The 15,866-nt window shown below is 42.0% G+C and overlaps 31 non-coding genes across 31 annotated transcripts; all 31 read right to left on the bottom strand.

Annotated features, from left to right (window-relative positions):
* Window positions 1-83: 83 nt before the first annotated feature.
* Window positions 84-209, bottom strand: trnar-ccu (transfer RNA arginine (anticodon CCU)). The gene is made up of 2 exons: window positions 173-209; window positions 84-119 (listed from the first exon to the last, which is right to left on the bottom strand). It is a non-coding gene; the product is annotated as a tRNA-Arg (tRNA).
* Window positions 210-611: 402 nt separating this feature from the next.
* trnar-ucu (transfer RNA arginine (anticodon UCU)) lies at window positions 612-703 on the bottom strand. The gene is given in 2 exon segments: window positions 612-647; window positions 667-703. It is a non-coding gene; the product is annotated as a tRNA-Arg (tRNA).
* A 402-nt stretch (window positions 704-1,105) lies between these two features.
* Window positions 1,106-1,231, bottom strand: trnar-ccu (transfer RNA arginine (anticodon CCU)). The gene is made up of 2 exons: window positions 1,195-1,231; window positions 1,106-1,141 (listed from the first exon to the last, which is right to left on the bottom strand). It is a non-coding gene; the product is annotated as a tRNA-Arg (tRNA).
* Window positions 1,232-1,627: 396 nt separating this feature from the next.
* trnar-ccu (transfer RNA arginine (anticodon CCU)) lies at window positions 1,628-1,753 on the bottom strand. The gene is made up of 2 exons: window positions 1,717-1,753; window positions 1,628-1,663 (listed from the first exon to the last, which is right to left on the bottom strand). It is a non-coding gene; the product is annotated as a tRNA-Arg (tRNA).
* Window positions 1,754-2,155: 402 nt separating this feature from the next.
* Window positions 2,156-2,247, bottom strand: trnar-ucu (transfer RNA arginine (anticodon UCU)). Its single transcript is given in 2 exon segments — window positions 2,156-2,191; window positions 2,211-2,247. It is a non-coding gene; the product is annotated as a tRNA-Arg (tRNA).
* A 401-nt stretch (window positions 2,248-2,648) lies between these two features.
* On the bottom strand, window positions 2,649-2,774 carry trnar-ccu (transfer RNA arginine (anticodon CCU)). The gene is made up of 2 exons: window positions 2,738-2,774; window positions 2,649-2,684 (listed from the first exon to the last, which is right to left on the bottom strand). It is a non-coding gene; the product is annotated as a tRNA-Arg (tRNA).
* Window positions 2,775-3,177: 403 nt separating this feature from the next.
* On the bottom strand, window positions 3,178-3,269 carry trnar-ucu (transfer RNA arginine (anticodon UCU)). The gene is given in 2 exon segments: window positions 3,178-3,213; window positions 3,233-3,269. It is a non-coding gene; the product is annotated as a tRNA-Arg (tRNA).
* A 396-nt stretch (window positions 3,270-3,665) lies between these two features.
* On the bottom strand, window positions 3,666-3,791 carry trnar-ccu (transfer RNA arginine (anticodon CCU)). Its single transcript has 2 exons — window positions 3,755-3,791; window positions 3,666-3,701 (listed from the first exon to the last, which is right to left on the bottom strand). It is a non-coding gene; the product is annotated as a tRNA-Arg (tRNA).
* A 402-nt stretch (window positions 3,792-4,193) lies between these two features.
* Window positions 4,194-4,285, bottom strand: trnar-ucu (transfer RNA arginine (anticodon UCU)). Its single transcript is given in 2 exon segments — window positions 4,194-4,229; window positions 4,249-4,285. It is a non-coding gene; the product is annotated as a tRNA-Arg (tRNA).
* Window positions 4,286-4,686: 401 nt separating this feature from the next.
* Window positions 4,687-4,812, bottom strand: trnar-ccu (transfer RNA arginine (anticodon CCU)). Its single transcript has 2 exons — window positions 4,776-4,812; window positions 4,687-4,722 (listed from the first exon to the last, which is right to left on the bottom strand). It is a non-coding gene; the product is annotated as a tRNA-Arg (tRNA).
* Window positions 4,813-5,214: 402 nt separating this feature from the next.
* trnar-ucu (transfer RNA arginine (anticodon UCU)) lies at window positions 5,215-5,306 on the bottom strand. The gene is given in 2 exon segments: window positions 5,215-5,250; window positions 5,270-5,306. It is a non-coding gene; the product is annotated as a tRNA-Arg (tRNA).
* Window positions 5,307-5,708: 402 nt separating this feature from the next.
* On the bottom strand, window positions 5,709-5,834 carry trnar-ccu (transfer RNA arginine (anticodon CCU)). Its single transcript has 2 exons — window positions 5,798-5,834; window positions 5,709-5,744 (listed from the first exon to the last, which is right to left on the bottom strand). It is a non-coding gene; the product is annotated as a tRNA-Arg (tRNA).
* Window positions 5,835-6,230: 396 nt separating this feature from the next.
* Window positions 6,231-6,356, bottom strand: trnar-ccu (transfer RNA arginine (anticodon CCU)). Its single transcript has 2 exons — window positions 6,320-6,356; window positions 6,231-6,266 (listed from the first exon to the last, which is right to left on the bottom strand). It is a non-coding gene; the product is annotated as a tRNA-Arg (tRNA).
* Window positions 6,357-6,758: 402 nt separating this feature from the next.
* trnar-ccu (transfer RNA arginine (anticodon CCU)) lies at window positions 6,759-6,884 on the bottom strand. The gene is made up of 2 exons: window positions 6,848-6,884; window positions 6,759-6,794 (listed from the first exon to the last, which is right to left on the bottom strand). It is a non-coding gene; the product is annotated as a tRNA-Arg (tRNA).
* Window positions 6,885-7,286: 402 nt separating this feature from the next.
* Window positions 7,287-7,378, bottom strand: trnar-ucu (transfer RNA arginine (anticodon UCU)). Its single transcript is given in 2 exon segments — window positions 7,287-7,322; window positions 7,342-7,378. It is a non-coding gene; the product is annotated as a tRNA-Arg (tRNA).
* A 402-nt stretch (window positions 7,379-7,780) lies between these two features.
* Window positions 7,781-7,906, bottom strand: trnar-ccu (transfer RNA arginine (anticodon CCU)). Its single transcript has 2 exons — window positions 7,870-7,906; window positions 7,781-7,816 (listed from the first exon to the last, which is right to left on the bottom strand). It is a non-coding gene; the product is annotated as a tRNA-Arg (tRNA).
* A 402-nt stretch (window positions 7,907-8,308) lies between these two features.
* trnar-ccu (transfer RNA arginine (anticodon CCU)) lies at window positions 8,309-8,434 on the bottom strand. Its single transcript has 2 exons — window positions 8,398-8,434; window positions 8,309-8,344 (listed from the first exon to the last, which is right to left on the bottom strand). It is a non-coding gene; the product is annotated as a tRNA-Arg (tRNA).
* A 403-nt stretch (window positions 8,435-8,837) lies between these two features.
* On the bottom strand, window positions 8,838-8,929 carry trnar-ucu (transfer RNA arginine (anticodon UCU)). Its single transcript is given in 2 exon segments — window positions 8,838-8,873; window positions 8,893-8,929. It is a non-coding gene; the product is annotated as a tRNA-Arg (tRNA).
* A 396-nt stretch (window positions 8,930-9,325) lies between these two features.
* On the bottom strand, window positions 9,326-9,451 carry trnar-ccu (transfer RNA arginine (anticodon CCU)). The gene is made up of 2 exons: window positions 9,415-9,451; window positions 9,326-9,361 (listed from the first exon to the last, which is right to left on the bottom strand). It is a non-coding gene; the product is annotated as a tRNA-Arg (tRNA).
* A 399-nt stretch (window positions 9,452-9,850) lies between these two features.
* Window positions 9,851-9,942, bottom strand: trnar-ucu (transfer RNA arginine (anticodon UCU)). The gene is given in 2 exon segments: window positions 9,851-9,886; window positions 9,906-9,942. It is a non-coding gene; the product is annotated as a tRNA-Arg (tRNA).
* Window positions 9,943-10,344: 402 nt separating this feature from the next.
* On the bottom strand, window positions 10,345-10,470 carry trnar-ccu (transfer RNA arginine (anticodon CCU)). Its single transcript has 2 exons — window positions 10,434-10,470; window positions 10,345-10,380 (listed from the first exon to the last, which is right to left on the bottom strand). It is a non-coding gene; the product is annotated as a tRNA-Arg (tRNA).
* Window positions 10,471-10,872: 402 nt separating this feature from the next.
* On the bottom strand, window positions 10,873-10,998 carry trnar-ccu (transfer RNA arginine (anticodon CCU)). The gene is made up of 2 exons: window positions 10,962-10,998; window positions 10,873-10,908 (listed from the first exon to the last, which is right to left on the bottom strand). It is a non-coding gene; the product is annotated as a tRNA-Arg (tRNA).
* Window positions 10,999-11,400: 402 nt separating this feature from the next.
* Window positions 11,401-11,526, bottom strand: trnar-ccu (transfer RNA arginine (anticodon CCU)). Its single transcript has 2 exons — window positions 11,490-11,526; window positions 11,401-11,436 (listed from the first exon to the last, which is right to left on the bottom strand). It is a non-coding gene; the product is annotated as a tRNA-Arg (tRNA).
* Window positions 11,527-11,929: 403 nt separating this feature from the next.
* Window positions 11,930-12,021, bottom strand: trnar-ucu (transfer RNA arginine (anticodon UCU)). The gene is given in 2 exon segments: window positions 11,930-11,965; window positions 11,985-12,021. It is a non-coding gene; the product is annotated as a tRNA-Arg (tRNA).
* Window positions 12,022-12,417: 396 nt separating this feature from the next.
* On the bottom strand, window positions 12,418-12,543 carry trnar-ccu (transfer RNA arginine (anticodon CCU)). The gene is made up of 2 exons: window positions 12,507-12,543; window positions 12,418-12,453 (listed from the first exon to the last, which is right to left on the bottom strand). It is a non-coding gene; the product is annotated as a tRNA-Arg (tRNA).
* A 399-nt stretch (window positions 12,544-12,942) lies between these two features.
* On the bottom strand, window positions 12,943-13,068 carry trnar-ccu (transfer RNA arginine (anticodon CCU)). Its single transcript has 2 exons — window positions 13,032-13,068; window positions 12,943-12,978 (listed from the first exon to the last, which is right to left on the bottom strand). It is a non-coding gene; the product is annotated as a tRNA-Arg (tRNA).
* Window positions 13,069-13,468: 400 nt separating this feature from the next.
* On the bottom strand, window positions 13,469-13,594 carry trnar-ccu (transfer RNA arginine (anticodon CCU)). The gene is made up of 2 exons: window positions 13,558-13,594; window positions 13,469-13,504 (listed from the first exon to the last, which is right to left on the bottom strand). It is a non-coding gene; the product is annotated as a tRNA-Arg (tRNA).
* Window positions 13,595-13,993: 399 nt separating this feature from the next.
* Window positions 13,994-14,119, bottom strand: trnar-ccu (transfer RNA arginine (anticodon CCU)). The gene is made up of 2 exons: window positions 14,083-14,119; window positions 13,994-14,029 (listed from the first exon to the last, which is right to left on the bottom strand). It is a non-coding gene; the product is annotated as a tRNA-Arg (tRNA).
* Window positions 14,120-14,516: 397 nt separating this feature from the next.
* On the bottom strand, window positions 14,517-14,642 carry trnar-ccu (transfer RNA arginine (anticodon CCU)). The gene is made up of 2 exons: window positions 14,606-14,642; window positions 14,517-14,552 (listed from the first exon to the last, which is right to left on the bottom strand). It is a non-coding gene; the product is annotated as a tRNA-Arg (tRNA).
* Window positions 14,643-15,042: 400 nt separating this feature from the next.
* On the bottom strand, window positions 15,043-15,134 carry trnar-ucu (transfer RNA arginine (anticodon UCU)). The gene is given in 2 exon segments: window positions 15,043-15,078; window positions 15,098-15,134. It is a non-coding gene; the product is annotated as a tRNA-Arg (tRNA).
* A 399-nt stretch (window positions 15,135-15,533) lies between these two features.
* On the bottom strand, window positions 15,534-15,625 carry trnar-ucu (transfer RNA arginine (anticodon UCU)). The gene is given in 2 exon segments: window positions 15,534-15,569; window positions 15,589-15,625. It is a non-coding gene; the product is annotated as a tRNA-Arg (tRNA).
* Window positions 15,626-15,866: the final 241 nt, after the last annotated feature.

Here is a 15,866-nt window from a genome sequence, read left to right as displayed (position 1 = left end):
CAATGTCAACTAACCTTTAGATAAGAGGTACAACTACCAGAATGGAGATTATCATGTCTTCAAACCCTGGAGTTACTAAAGGACGACTCTGGTGGGACTCGAACCCACAACCTTTGAATTACATCTCAAGTGCTCAACTAGAACCTTTAGAATTACATTGCAACTTTTCAACTAGGAGTCCAATGCGCTATCCATTGCGCCACAGAGCCTGTTGAAGACTGTGTTTGACCATTACATCATAATGTTTATTGTGCAACAGACAGTAAAGAGACCACAGGTTCCTGTGTGGACAGGATAGGCCGTCTGTGAGGATTTCTATGTGGACAGACAACAATATTTGTGTCCACACAGACTTGGAAAAAAAAATCAACAACGGACTGGGATTAAATATTTGGCAATCTACAATTTTTAGTTGGGTGGGACTGGAACACACAACCTTTAAACTCCATCTCATGCTCAACTAGACATGCGACATGCTATCAATTGTACCATCAGCCTTTTGGGCTGGGTTTATTGTGTGAAATGCTGCAATGTCAACTAACCTTTAGATAAGAGGTACAACTACCAGAATGGAGATTATCATGTCTTCAAACCCTGGAGTTACTAAAGCACGACTCTGGTGGGACTCGAACCCACAACCTTTGAATTACATCTCAAGTGCTCAACTAGAAGTCCAATGCGCTATCCATTGCGCCACAGAGCCTGTTGAAGACTGTGTTTGACCATTCCATCATAATGTTTATTGTGCAACAGACAGTAATGAGACCACAGGTTCCTGTGTGGACAGGATAGGCCGTCTGTGAGGATTTCTATGTGGACAGACAACAATATTTGTGTCCACACAGACTTGGAAAAAAAAATCAACAACGGACTGGGATTAAATATTTTGCAATCTACAATTGTTAGTTGGGTGGGACTGGAACACACAACCTTTAAACTCCATCTCATGCTCAACTAGACATGCGACATGCTATCAATTGTACCATCAGCCTTTTGGGCTGGGTTTATTGTGTGAAATGCTGCAATGTCAACTAACCTTTAGATAAGAGGTACAACTACCAGAATGGAGATTATCATGTCTTCAAACCCTGGAGTTACTAAAGGACGACTCTGGTGGGACTCGAACCCACAACCTTTGAATTACATCTCAAGTGCTCAACTAGAACCTTTAGAATTACATCGCAACTTTTCAACTAGGAGTCCAATGCGCTATCCATTGCGCCACAGAGCCTGTTGAAGACTGTGTTTGACCATTACATCATAATGTTTATTGTCCAACAGACAGTACAAGACCACAGGTTCCTGTGTGGACAGGATAGGCCGTCTGTGAGGATTTCTATGTGGACAGACACAATATTTGTGTCCACACAGACTTGGAAAAAAATCAACGGACTGGGATTAAATATTTGGCAATCTACAATTGTTAGTTGGTTGGGACTGGAACATACAACCTTTAAACTCCATCTCATGCTCAACTAGACATGCGACATGCTATCAATTGTACCATCCAGCCTTTTGGGCTGCGTTTATTGTGTGAAATGCTGCAATGTCAACTAACCTTTAGATAAGAGGTACAACTACCAGAATGGAGATTATCATGTCTTCAAACCCTGGAGTTACTAAAGGACGACTCTGGTGGGACTCGAACCCACAACCTTTGAATTACATCTCAAGTGCTCAACTAGAACCTTTAGAATTACATTGCAACTTTTCAACTAGGAGTCCAATGCGCTATCCATTGCGCCACAGAGCCTGTTGAAGACTGTGTTTGACCATTACATCATAATGTTTATTGTGCAACAGACAGTAAAGAGACCACAGGTTCCTGTGTGGACAGGATAGGCCGTCTGTGAGGATTTCTATGTGGACAGACAACAATATTTGTGTCCACACAGACTTGGAAAAAAAAATCAACAACGGACTGGGATTAAATATTTGGCAATCTACAATTTTTAGTTGGGTGGGACTGGAACACACAACCTTTAAACTCCATCTCATGCTCAACTAGACATGCGACATGCTATCAATTGTACCATCAGCCTTTTGGGCTGGGTTTATTGTGTGAAATGCTGCAATGTCAACTATCCTTTAGATAAGAGGTACAACTACCAGAATGGAGATTATCATGTCTTCAAACCCTGGAGTTACTAAACGATGACTCTGGTGGGACTCAAACCCACAACCTTTGAATTACATCTCAAGTGCTCAACTAGAAGTCCAATGCGCTATCCATTGCGCCACAGAGCCTGTTGAAGACTGTGTTTGACCATTCCATCATAATGTTTATTGTGCAACAGACAGTAAAGAGACCACAGGTTCCTGTGTGGACAGGATAGGCCGTCTGTGAGGATTTCTATGTGGACAGACACAATATTTGTGTCCACACAAACTTGGAAAAAAAAATCAACAACGGACTGGGATTAAATATTTGGCAATCTACAATTGTTAGTTGGGTGGGACTGGAACACACAACCTTTAAACTCCATCTCATGCTCAACTAGACATGCGACATGCTATCAATTGTACCATCAGCCTTTTGGGCTGGGTTTATTGTGTGAAATGCTGCAATGTCAACTAACCTTTAGATAAGAGGTACAACTACCAGAATGGAGATTATCATGTCTTCAAACCCTGGAGTTACTAAAGGACGACTCTGGTGGGACTCGAACCCACAACCTTTGAATTACATCTCAAGTGCTCAACTAGAACCTTTAGAATTACATCGCAACTTTTCAACTAGGAGTCCAATGCGCTATCCATTGCGCCACAGAGCCTGTTGAAGACTGTGTTTGACCATTACATCATAATGTTTATTGTCCAACAGACAGTAAAGAGACCACAGGTTCCTGTGTGGACAGGATAGGCCATCAGTGAGGATTTCTATGTGGACAGACAACAATATTTGTGTCCACACAGACTTGGAAAAAAAAATCAACAACGGACTGGGATTAAATATTTGGCAATCTACAAGTGTTAGTTGGGTGGGACTGGTACACACAACCTTTAAACTCCATCTCATGCTCAACTAGACATGCAACATGCTATCAATTGTACCATGCAGCCTTTTGGGCTGCGTTTATTGTGTGAAATGCTGCAATGTCAACTAACCTTTAGATAAGAGGTACAACTACCAGAATGGAGATTATCATGTCTTCAAACCCTGGAGTTACTAAAGCACGACTCTGGTGGGACTCGAACCCACAACCTTTGAATTACATCTCAAGTGCTCAACTAGAAGTCCAATGCGCTATCCATTGCGCCACAGAGCCTGTTGAAGACTGTGTTTGACCATTCCATCATAATGTTTATTGTGCAACAGACAGTACAAGACCACAGGTTCCTGTGTGGACAGGATAGGCCGTCTGTGAGGATTTCTATGTGGACAGACACAATATTTGTGTCCACACAGACTTGGAAAAAAATCAACGGACTGGGATTAAATATTTGGCAATCTACAATTGTTAGTTGGTTGGGACTGGAACATACAACCTTTAAACTCCATCTCATGCTCAACTAGACATGCGACATGCTATCAATTGTACCATCCAGCCTTTTGGGCTGCGTTTATTGTGTGAAATGCTGCAATGTCAACTAACCTTTAGATAAGAGGTACAACTACCAGAATGGAGATTATCATGTCTTCAAACCCTGGAGTTACTAAAGGACGACTCTGGTGGGACTCGAACCCACAACCTTTGAATTACATCTCAAGTGCTCAACTAGAACCTTTAGAATTACATTGCAACTTTTCAACTAGGAGTCCAATGCGCTATCCATTGCGCCACAGAGCCTGTTGAAGACTGTGTTTGACCATTACATCATAATGTTTATTGTGCAACAGACAGTAAAGAGACCACAGGTTCCTGTGTGGACAGGATAGGCCGTCTGTGAGGATTTCTATGTGGACAGACAACAATATTTGTGTCCACACAGACTTGGAAAAAAAAATCAACAACGGACTGGGATTAAATATTTGGCAATCTACAATTTTTAGTTGGGTGGGACTGGAACACACAACCTTTAAACTCCATCTCATGCTCAACTAGACATGCGACATGCTATCAATTGTACCATCAGCCTTTTGGGCTGGGTTTATTGTGTGAAATGCTGCAATGTCAACTAACCTTTAGATAAGAGGTACAACTACCAGAATGGAGATTATCATGTCTTCAAACCCTGGAGTTACTAAAGGTCGACTCTGGTGGGACTCGAACCCACAACCTTTGAATTACATCTCAAGTGCTCAACTAGAAGTCCAATGCGCTATCCATTGCGCCACAGAGCCTGTTGAAGACTGTGTTTGACCATTCCATCATAATGTTTATTGTGCAACAGACAGTAAAGAGACCACAGGTTCCTGTGTGGACAGGATAGGCCGTCTGTGAGGATTTCTATGTGGACAGACAACAATATTTGTGTCCACACAGACTTGGAAAAAAAAATCAACAACGGACTGAGATTAAATATTTTGCAATCTACAATTGTTAGTTGGGTGGGACTGGAACACACAACCTTTAAACTCCATCTCATGCTCAACTAGACATGCGACATGCTATCAATTGTACCATCAGCCTTTTGGGCTGGGTTTATTGTGTGAAATGCTGCAATGTCAACTAACCTTTAGATTGAGGTACAACTACCAGAATGGAGATTATCATGTCTTCAAACCCTGGAGTTACTAAAGGACGACTCTGGTGGGACTCGAACCCACAACCTTTGAATTACATCTCAAGTGCTCAACTAGAACCTTTAGAATTACATCGCAACTTTTCAACTAGGAGTCCAATGCGCTATCCATTGCGCCACAGAGCCTGTTGAAGACTGTGTTTGACCATTACATCATAATGTTTATTGTCCAACAGACAGTAAAGAGACCACAGGTTCCTGTGTGGACAGGATAGGCCGTCTGTGAGGATTTCTATGTGGACAGACACAATATTTGTGTCCACACAGACTTGGAAAAAAAAATCAACAACGGACTGGGATTAAATATTTGGCAATCTACAAGTGTTAGTTGGGTGGGACTGGTACACACAACCTTTAAACTCCATCTTGTGCTCAACTAGACATGCAACATGCTATCAATTGTACCATGCAGCCTTTTGGGCTGCGTTTATTGTGTGAAATGCTGCAATGTCAACTAACCTTTAGATAAGAGGTACAAGCACCAGAATGGAGATTATCATGTCTTCAAACCCTGGAGTTACTAAAGGACGACTCTGGTGGGACTCGAACCCACAACCTTTGAATTACATCTCAAGTGCTCAACTAGAAGTCCAATGCGCTATCCATTGCGCCACAGAGCCTGTTGAAGACTGTGTTTGACCATTGCATCATAATGTTTATTGTGCAACAGACAGTAAAGAGACCACAGGTTCCTGTGTGGACAGGATAGGCCGTCTGTGAGGATTTCTATGTGGACAGACAACAATATTTGTGTCCACACAGACTTGGAAAAAAAAATCAACAACGGACTGAGATTAAATATTTTGCAATCTACAATTGTTAGTTGGGTGGGACTGGAACACACAACCTTTAAACTCCATCTCATGCTCAACTAGACATGCGACATGCTATCAATTGTACCATCAGCCTTTTGGGCTGGGTTTATTGTGTGAAATGCTGCAATGTCAACTAACCTTTAGATAAGAGGTACAACTACCAGAATGGAGATTATCATGTCTTCAAACCCTGGAGTTACTAAAGGACGACTCTGGTGGGACTCGAACCCACAACCTTTGAATTACATCTCAAGTGCTCAACTAGAACCTTTAGAATTACATCGCAACTTTTCAACTAGGAGTCCAATGCGCTATCCATTGCGCCACAGAGCCTGTTGAAGACTGTGTTTGACCATTACATCATAATGTTTATTGTCCAACAGACAGTACAAGACCACAGGTTCCTGTGTGGACAGGATAGGCCGTCTGTGAGGATTTCTATGTGGACAGACACAATATTTGTGTCCACACAGACTTGGAAAAAAATCAACGGACTGGGATTAAATATTTGGCAATCTACAATTGTTAGTTGGTTGGGACTGGAACATACAACCTTTAAACTCCATCTCATGCTCAACTAGACATGCGACATGCTATCAATTGTACCATCCAGCCTTTTGGGCTGCGTTTATTGTGTGAAATGCTGCAATGTCAACTAACCTTTAGATAAGAGGTACAACTACCAGAATGGAGATTATCATGTCTTCAAACCCTGGAGTTACTAAAGGACGACTCTGGTGGGACTCGAACCCACAACCTTTGAATTACATCTCAAGTGCTCAACTAGAACCTTTAGAATTACATTGCAACTTTTCAACTAGGAGTCCAATGCGCTATCCATTGCGCCACAGAGCCTGTTGAAGACTGTGTTTGACCATTACATCATAATGTTTATTGTGCAACAGACAGTAAAGAGACCACAGGTTCCTGTGTGGACAGGATAGGCCGTCTGTGAGGATTTCTATGTGGACAGACAACAATATTTGTGTCCACACAGACTTGGAAAAAAAAATCAACAACGGACTGAGATTAAATATTTGGCAATCTACAATTTTTAGTTGGGTGGGACTGGAACACACAACCTTTAAACTCCATCTCATGCTCAACTAGACATGCGACATGCTATCAATTGTACCATCAGCCTTTTGGGCTGGGTTTATTGTGTGAAATGCTGCAATGTCAACTATCCTTTAGATAAGAGGTACAACTACCAGAATGGAGATTATCATGTCTTCAAACCCTGGAGTTACTAAACGATGACTCTGGTGGGACTCAAACCCACAACCTTTGAATTACATCTCAAGTGCTCAACTAGAACCTTTAGAATTACATCGCAACTTTTCAACTAGGAGTCCAATGCGCTATCCATTGCGCCACAGAGCCTGTTGAAGACTGTGTTTGACCATTACATCATAATGTTTATTGTCCAACAGACAGTAAAGAGACCACAGGTTCCTGTGTGGACAGGATAGGCCGTCTGTGAGGATTTCTATGTGGACAGACACAATATTTGTGTCCACACAGACTTGGAAAAAAAAATCAACAACGGACTGGGATTAAATATTTGGCAATCTACAAGTGTTAGTTGGGTGGGACTGGTACACACAACCTTTAAACTCCATCTTGTGCTCAACTAGACATGCAACATGCTATCAATTGTACCATGCAGCCTTTTGGGCTGCGTTTATTGTGTGAAATGCTGCAATGTCAACTAACCTTTAGATAAGAGGTACAAGCACCAGAATGGAGATTATCATGTCTTCAAACCCTGGAGTTACTAAAGGACGACTCTGGTGGGACTCGAACCCACAACCTTTGAATTACATCTCAAGTGCTCAACTAGAAGTCCAATGCGCTATCCATTGCGCCACAGAGCCTGTTGAAGACTGTGTTTGACCATTGCATCATAATTTTTATTGTGCAACAGACAGTAAAGAGACCACAGGTTCCTGTGTGGACAGGATAGGCCGTCTGTGAGGATTTCTATGTGGACAGACAACAATATTTGTGTCCACACAGACTTGGAAAAAAAAATCAACAACGGACTGGGATTAAATATTTGGCAATCTACAATTTTTAGTTGGGTGGGACTGGAAAACACAACCTTTAAACTCCATCTCATGCTCAACTAGACATGCGACATGCTATCAATTGTACCATCAGCCTTTTGGGCTGGGTTTATTGTGTGAAATGCTGCAATGTCAACTAACCTTTAGATAAGAGGTACAACTACCAGAATGGAGATTATCATGTCTTCAAACCCTGGAGTTAATAAAGGACGACTCTGGTGGGACTCGAACCCACAACCTTTGAATTACATCTCAAGTGCTCAACTAGTACCTTTAGAATTACATCGCAACTTTTCAACTAGGAGTCCAATGCGCTATCCATTGCGCCACAGAGCCTGTTGAAGACTGTGTTTGACCATTACATCATAATGTTTATTGTCCAACAGACAGTAAAGAGACCACAGGTTCCTGTGTGGACAGGATAGGCCGTCTGTGAGGATTTCTATGTGGACAGACAACAATATTTGTGTCCACACAGACTTGGAAAAAAAAATCAACAACGGACTGGGATTAAATATTTTGCAATCTACAATTGTTAGTTGGGTGGGACTGGAACACACAACCTTTAAACTCCATCTCATGCTCAACTAGACATGCGACATGCTATCAATTGTACCATCAGCCTTTTGGGCTGGGTTTATTGTGTGAAATGCTGCAATGTCAACTAACCTTTAGATAAGAGGTACAACTACCAGAATGGATATTATCATGTCTTCAAACCCTGGAGTTACTAAAGGACGACTCTGGTGGGACTCGAACCCACAACCTTTGAATTACATCTCAAGTGCTCAACTAGAACCTTTAGAATTACATCGCAACTTTTCAACCAGGAGTCCAATGCGCTATCCATTGCGCCACAGAGCCTGTTGAAGACTGTGTTTGACCATTACATCATAATGTTTATTGTCCAAAAGACAGTAAAGAGACCACAGATTCCTGTGTGGACAGGATAGGCCATCTGTGAGGATTTATATGTGGACAGACAACAATATTTGTGTCCACACAGACTTGGAAAAAAAAATCAACAACGGACTGGGATTAAATATTTGGCAATCTACAAGTGTTAGTTGGGTGGGACTGGTACACACAACCTTTAAACTCCATCTCATGCTCAACTAGACATGCAACATGCTATCAATTGTACCATGCAGCCTTTTGGGCTGCGTTTATTGTGTGAAATGCTGCAATGTCAACTAACCTTTAGATAAGAGGTACAACTACCAGAATGGAGATTATCATGTCTTCAAACCCTGGAGTTACTAAAGGACGACTCTGGTGGGACTCGAACCCACAACCTTTGAATTACATCTCAAGTGCTCAACTAGAAGTCCAATGCGCTATCCATTGCGCCACAGAGCCTGTTGAAGACTGTGTTTGACCATTCCATCATAATGTTTATTGTGCAACAGACAGTACAAGACCACAGGTTCCTGTGTGGACAGGATAGGCCGTCTGTGAGGATTTCTATGTGGACAGACACAATATTTGTGTCCACACAGACTTGGAAAAAAATCAACGGACTGGGATTAAATATTTGGCAATCTACAATTGTTAGTTGGTTGGGACTGGAACATACAACCTTTAAACTCCATCTCATGCTCAACTAGACATGCGACATGCTATCAATTGTACCATCCAGCCTTTTGGGCTGCGTTTATTGTGTGAAATGCTGCAATGTCAACTAACCTTTAGATAAGAGGTACAACTACCAGAATGGAGATTATCATGTCTTCAAACCCTGGAGTTACTAAAGGACGACTCTGGTGGGACTCGAACACACAACCTTTGAATTACATCTCAAGTGCTCAACTAGAACCTTTAGAATTACATTGCAACTTTTCAACTAGGAGTCCAATGCGCTATCCATTGCGCCACAGAGCCTGTTGAAGACTGTGTTTGACCATTACATCATAATGTTTATTGTGCAACAGACAGTACAGAGACCACAGGTTCCTGTGTGGACAGGATAGCCCGTCTGTGAGGATTTCTATGTGGACAGACACAATATTTGTGTCCACACAGACTTGGAAAAAAAAATCAACGGACTGGGATTAAATATTTGGCAATCTACAATTGTTGGTTGGGTGGGACTGGAACACACAACCTTTAAACTCCATCTCATGCTCAACTAGACATGCAACATGCTATCAATTGTACCATCCAGCCTTTTGGGCTGGGTTTATTGTGTGAAATGCTGCAATGTCAACTAACCTTTAGATAAGAGGTACAACTACCAGAATGGAGATTATCATGTCTTCAAACCCTGGAGTTACAAAAGGACGACTCTGGTGGGACTCGAACCCACAACCTTTGAATTACATCTCAAGTGCTCAACTAGAAGTCCAATGCGCTATCCATTGCGCCACAGAGCCTGTTGAAGACTGTGTTTGACCATTCCATCATAATGTTTATTGTGCAACAGACAGTAAAGAGACCACAGGTTCCTGTGTGGACAGGATAGGCCGTCTGTGAGGATTTCTATGTGGACAGACAACAATATTTGTGTCCACACAGACTTGGAAAAAAAAATCAACAACGGACTGAGATTAAATATTTTGCAATCTACAATTGTTAGTTGGGTGGGACTGGAACACACAACCTTTAAACTCCATCTCATGCTCAACTAGACATGCGACATGCTATCAATTGTACCATCAGCCTTTTGGGCTGGGTTTATTGTGTGAAATGCTGCAATGTCAACTAACCTTTAGATAAGAGGTACAACTACCAGAATGGAGATTATCATGTCTTCAAACCCTGGAGTTACTAAAGGACGACTCTGGTGGGACTCGAACCCACAACCTTTGAATTACATCTCAAGTGCTCAACTAGAACCTTTAGAATTACATCGCAACTTTTCAACTAGGAGTCCAATGCGCTATCCATTGCGCCACAGAGCCTGTTGAAGACTGTGTTTGACCATTACATCATAATGTTTATTGTCCAACAGACAGTAAAGAGACCACAGGTTCCTGTGTGGACAGGATAGGCCGTCTGTGAGGATTTCTATGTGGACAGACACAATATTTGTGTCCACACAGACTTGGAAAAAAAAATCAACAACGGACTGGGATTAAATATTTGGCAATCTACAAGTGTTAGTTGGGTGGGACTGGTACACACAACCTTTAAACTCCATCTTGTGCTCAACTAGACATGCAACATGCTATCAATTGTACCATGCAGCCTTTTGGGCTGCGTTTATTGTGTGAAATGCTGCAATGTCAACTAACCTTTAGATAAGAGGTACAACTACCAGAATGGAGATTATCATGTCTTCAAACCCTGGAGTTACTAAAGGACGACTCTGGTGGGACTCGAACCCACAACCTTTGAATTACATCTCAAGTGCTCAACTAGTACCTTTAGAATTACATCGCAACTTTTCAACTAGGAGTCCAATGCGCTATCCATTGCGCCACAGAGCCTGTTGAAGACTGTGTTTGACCATTACATCATAATGTTTATTGTCCAACAGACAGTAAAGAGACCACAGGTTCCTGTGTGGACAGGATAGGCCGTCTGTGAGGATTTCTATGTGGACAGACAACAATATTTGTGTCCACACAGACTTGGAAAAAAAAATCAACAACGGACTGGGATTAAATATTTTGCAATCTACAATTGTTAGTTGGGTGGGACTGGAACACACAACCTTTAAACTCCATCTCATGCTCAACTAGACATGCGACATGCTATCAATTGTACCATCAGCCTTTTGGGCTGGGTTTATTGTGTGAAATGCTGCAATGTCAACTAACCTTTAGATAAGAGGTACAACTACCAGAATGGATATTATCATGTCTTCAAACCCTGGAGTTACTAAAGGACGACTCTGGTGGGACTCGAACCCACAACCTTTGAATTACATCTCAAGTGCTCAACTAGAACCTTTAGAATTACATCGCAACTTTTCAACCAGGAGTCCAATGCGCTATCCATTGCGCCACAGAGCCTGTTGAAGACTGTGTTTGACCATTACATCATAATGTTTATTGTCCAAAAGACAGTAAAGAGACCACAGGTTCCTGTGTGGACAGGATAGGCCATCTGTGAGGATTTATATGTGGACAGACAACAATATTTGTGTCCACACAGACTTGGAAAAAAAAATCAACAACGGACTGGGATTAAATATTTGGCAATCTACAAGTGTTAGTTGGGTGGGACTGGTACACACAACCTTTAAACTCCATCTCATGCTCAACTAGACATGCAACATGCTATCAATTGTACCATGCAGCCTTTTGGGCTGCGTTTATTGTGTGAAATGCTGCAATGTCAACTAACCTTTAGATAAGAGGTACAACTACCAGAATGGAGATTATCATGTCTTCAAACCCTGGAGTTACTAAAGGACGACTCTGGTGGGACTCGAACCCACAACCTTTGAATTACATCTCAAGTGCTCAACTAGAAGTCCAATGCGCTATCCATTGCGCCACAGAGCCTGTTGAAGACTGTGTTTGACCATTCCATCATAATGTTTATTGTGCAACAGACAGTACAAGACCACAGGTTCCTGTGTGGACAGGATAGGCCGTCTGTGAGGATTTCTATGTGGACAGACACAATATTTGTGTCCACACAGACTTGGAAAAAAATCAACGGACTGGGATTAAATATTTGGCAATCTACAATTGTTAGTTGGTTGGGACTGGAACATACAACCTTTAAACTCCATCTCATGCTCAACTAGACATGCGACATGCTATCAATTGTACCATCCAGCCTTTTGGGCTGCGTTTATTGTGTGAAATGCTGCAATGTCAACTAACCTTTAGATAAGAGGTACAACTACCAGAATGGAGATTATCATGTCTTCAAACCCTGGAGTTACTAAAGGACGACTCTGGTGGGACTCGAACACACAACCTTTGAATTACATCTCAAGTGCTCAACTAGAACCTTTAGAATTACATTGCAACTTTTCAACTAGGAGTCCAATGCGCTATCCATTGCGCCACAGAGCCTGTTGAACACTGTGTTTGACCATTACATCATAATGTTTATTGTGCAACAGACAGTACAGAGACCACAGGTTCCTGTGTGGATAGGATAGCCCGTCTGTGAGGATTTCTATGTGGACAGACACAATATTTGTGTCCACACAGACTTGGAAAAAAAAATCAACGGACTGGGATTAAATATTTGGCAATCTACAATTGTTGGTTGGGTGGGACTGGAACACACAACCTTTAAACTCCATCTCATGCTCAACTAGACATGCAACATGCTATCAATTGTACCATCCAGCCTTTTGGGCTGGGTTTATTGTGTGAAATGCTGCAATGTCAACTAACCTTTAGATAAGAGGTACAACTACCAGAATGGAGATTATCATGTCTTCAAACCCTGGAGTTACTAAAGGACGACTCTGGTGGGACTCGAACCCACAACCTTTGAATTACATCTCAAGTGCTCAACTAGAACCTTTAGAATTACATTGCAACTTTTCAACTAGGAGTCCAATGCGCTATCCATTGCGCCACAGAGCCTGTGGAAGACTGTGTTTGACCATTGTATCATAATGTTTATTGTGCAACAGACAGTACAGTACCACAGGATCCTGTGTGGACAGGATAGGTCGTCTGTGAGGATTTATCTGTGGTCAGACAACAATATTTGTGTCCACACAGACTTGGAAAAAAATCAACAAGACACTGGGATTAAATATTTGGCAATCTACAATTGATAGTTGGGTGGGACTGGAACACACAACCTTTAAACTCCATCTCATGCTCAACTAGACATGCAACATGCTATCAATTGTACCATTCAGCCTTTTGGGCTGGGTTTATTGTGTGAAATGCTGCAATGTCAACTAACCTTTAGATAAGAGGTACAACTACCAGAATGGAGATTATCATGTCTTCAAACCCTGGAGTTACTAAGGGACGACTCTGGTGGGACTTGAACCCACAACCTTTGAATTACATCCCAAGTGCTCAACTAGAACCTTTAGAATTACATCGCAACTTTTCAACTAGGAGTCCAATGCGCTATCCATTGCGCCACAGAGCCTGTTGAAGACTGTGTTTGACCATTCCATCATCATGTTTATTGTGCAACAGACAGTACAGAGACCACAGGTTCCTGTGTGGACAGGATAGCCCGTCTGTGAGGATTTCTATGTGGACAGAGACAATATTTGTGTCCACACAGACTTGGAAAAAAAAATCAACGGACTGGGATTAAATATTTGGCAATCTACAATTGTTGGTTGGGTGGGACTGGAACACACAACCTTTAAACTCCATCTCATGCTCAACTAGACATGCAACATGCTATCAATTGTACCATTCAGCCTTTTGGGCTGGGTTTATTGTGTGAAATGCTGCAATGTCAACTAACCTTTAGATAAGAGGTACAACTACCAGAATGGAGATTATCATGTCTTCAAACCCTGGAGTTACTAAGGGACGACTCTGGTGGGACTTGAACCCACAACCTTTGAATTACATCCCAAGTGCTCAACTAGAACCTTTAGAATTACATCGGAACTTTTCAACTAGGAGTCTAATGCGCTATCCATTGCGCCACAGAGCCTGTTGAAGACTGTGTTTGACCATTGCATCATAATGTTTATTGTGCAACAGACAGTACAGTACCACAGGATCCTGTGTGGACAGGATAGGCCGTCTGTGAGGATTTCTATGTGGACAGACACAATATTTGTGTCCACACAGACTTGGAAAAAAAAACAACGGACTGGGATCAAATATTTGGCAATCTACAATTGTTAGTTGGGTGGGACTGGAACACACAACCTTTAAACTCCATCTCATGCTCAACTAGACATGCAACATGCTATCAATTGTACCATCCAGGCTTTTGGGCTGGGTTTATTGTGTGAAATGCTGCAATGTCAACTAACCTTTAGATAAGAGGTACAACTACCAGAATGGAGATTATCATGTCTTCAAACCCTGGAGTTACTAAAGGACGACTCTGGTGGGACTCGAACCCACAACCTTTGAATTACATCTCAAGTGCTCAACTAGAACCTTTAGAATTCCATCGCAACTTTTCAACTAGGAGTCCAATGCGCTATCCATTGCGCCACAGAGCCTGTTGAAGACTGTGTTTGACCATTGCATCATAATGTTTATTGTGCAACAGACAGTACAGTACCACAGGATCCTGTGTGGAATGGATACGTCGTCTGTGAGGATTTATCTGTGGTCACACAACAATATTTGTGTCCACACAGACTTGGAAAAAAATCAACAAGACACTGGGATTAAATATTTGGCAATCTACAATTGTTAGTTGGGTGGGACTGGAACACACACCCTTTAAACTCCATCTCATGCTCAACTAGACATGCAACATGCTATCAATTGTACCATCCAGCCTTTTGGGCTGGGTTTATTGTGTGAAATGCTGCAATGTCAACTAACCTTAAGATAAGAGGTACAACTACCAGGATGGAGATTATCATGTCTTCAAACCCTGGAGTTACTAAAGGACGACTCTGGTGGGACTCGAACCCACAACCTTTGAATTACATCTCGAATGCTCAACTAGAAGTCCAATGCTCTATCCATTGCGCCACAGAGCCTGTTGAAGACTGTGTTTGACCATTCCATCATAATGTTTATTGTGCAACAGACAGTACAGAGACCACAGGTTCCTGTGTGGACAGGATAGGCCGTCTGTGAGGATTTCTATGTGGACAGACACAATATTTGTGTCCACACAGACTTGGAAAAAAAAATCAACGGACTGGGATTAAATATTTGGCAATCTACAATTGATAGTTGGGTGGGACTGGAACACACAACCTTTAAACTCCATCTCATGCTCAACTAGACATGCAACATGCTATCAATTGTACCATTCAGCCTTTTGGGCTGGGTTTATTGTGTGAAATGCTGCAATGTCAACTAACCTTTAGATAAGAGGTACAACTACCAGAATGGAGATTATCATGTCTTCAAACCCTGGAGTTACTAAAGGACGACTCTGGTGGGACTCGAACCCACAACCTTTGAATTACATCTCAAGTGCTCAACTAGAAGTCCAATGCGCTATCCATTGCACCACAGAGCCTGTTGAAGACTGTGTTTGACCATTCCATCATAATGTTTATTGTGCAACAGACAGTACAGAGACCACAGGTGCCTGTGTGGACAGGATAGGCCGTCTGTGAGGATTTCTATGTGGACAGACACAATATTTGTGTCCACACAGACTTGGAAAAAAAAATCAACGGACTGGGATTAAATATTTGGCAATCTACAATTGATAGTTGGGTGGGACTGGAACACACAACCTTTAAACTCCATCTCAT

This window comes from Cololabis saira, unplaced genomic scaffold (genome assembly GCF_033807715.1).
Source record: "Cololabis saira isolate AMF1-May2022 unplaced genomic scaffold, fColSai1.1 scf097, whole genome shotgun sequence".
In the NCBI taxonomy this organism is placed as follows: Eukaryota; Metazoa; Chordata; class Actinopteri; order Beloniformes; family Belonidae; genus Cololabis; species Cololabis saira.
The sequence above is the reverse complement of the archived record's forward strand: the minus strand, read 5'-3'. Positions and strand labels throughout refer to the sequence as shown.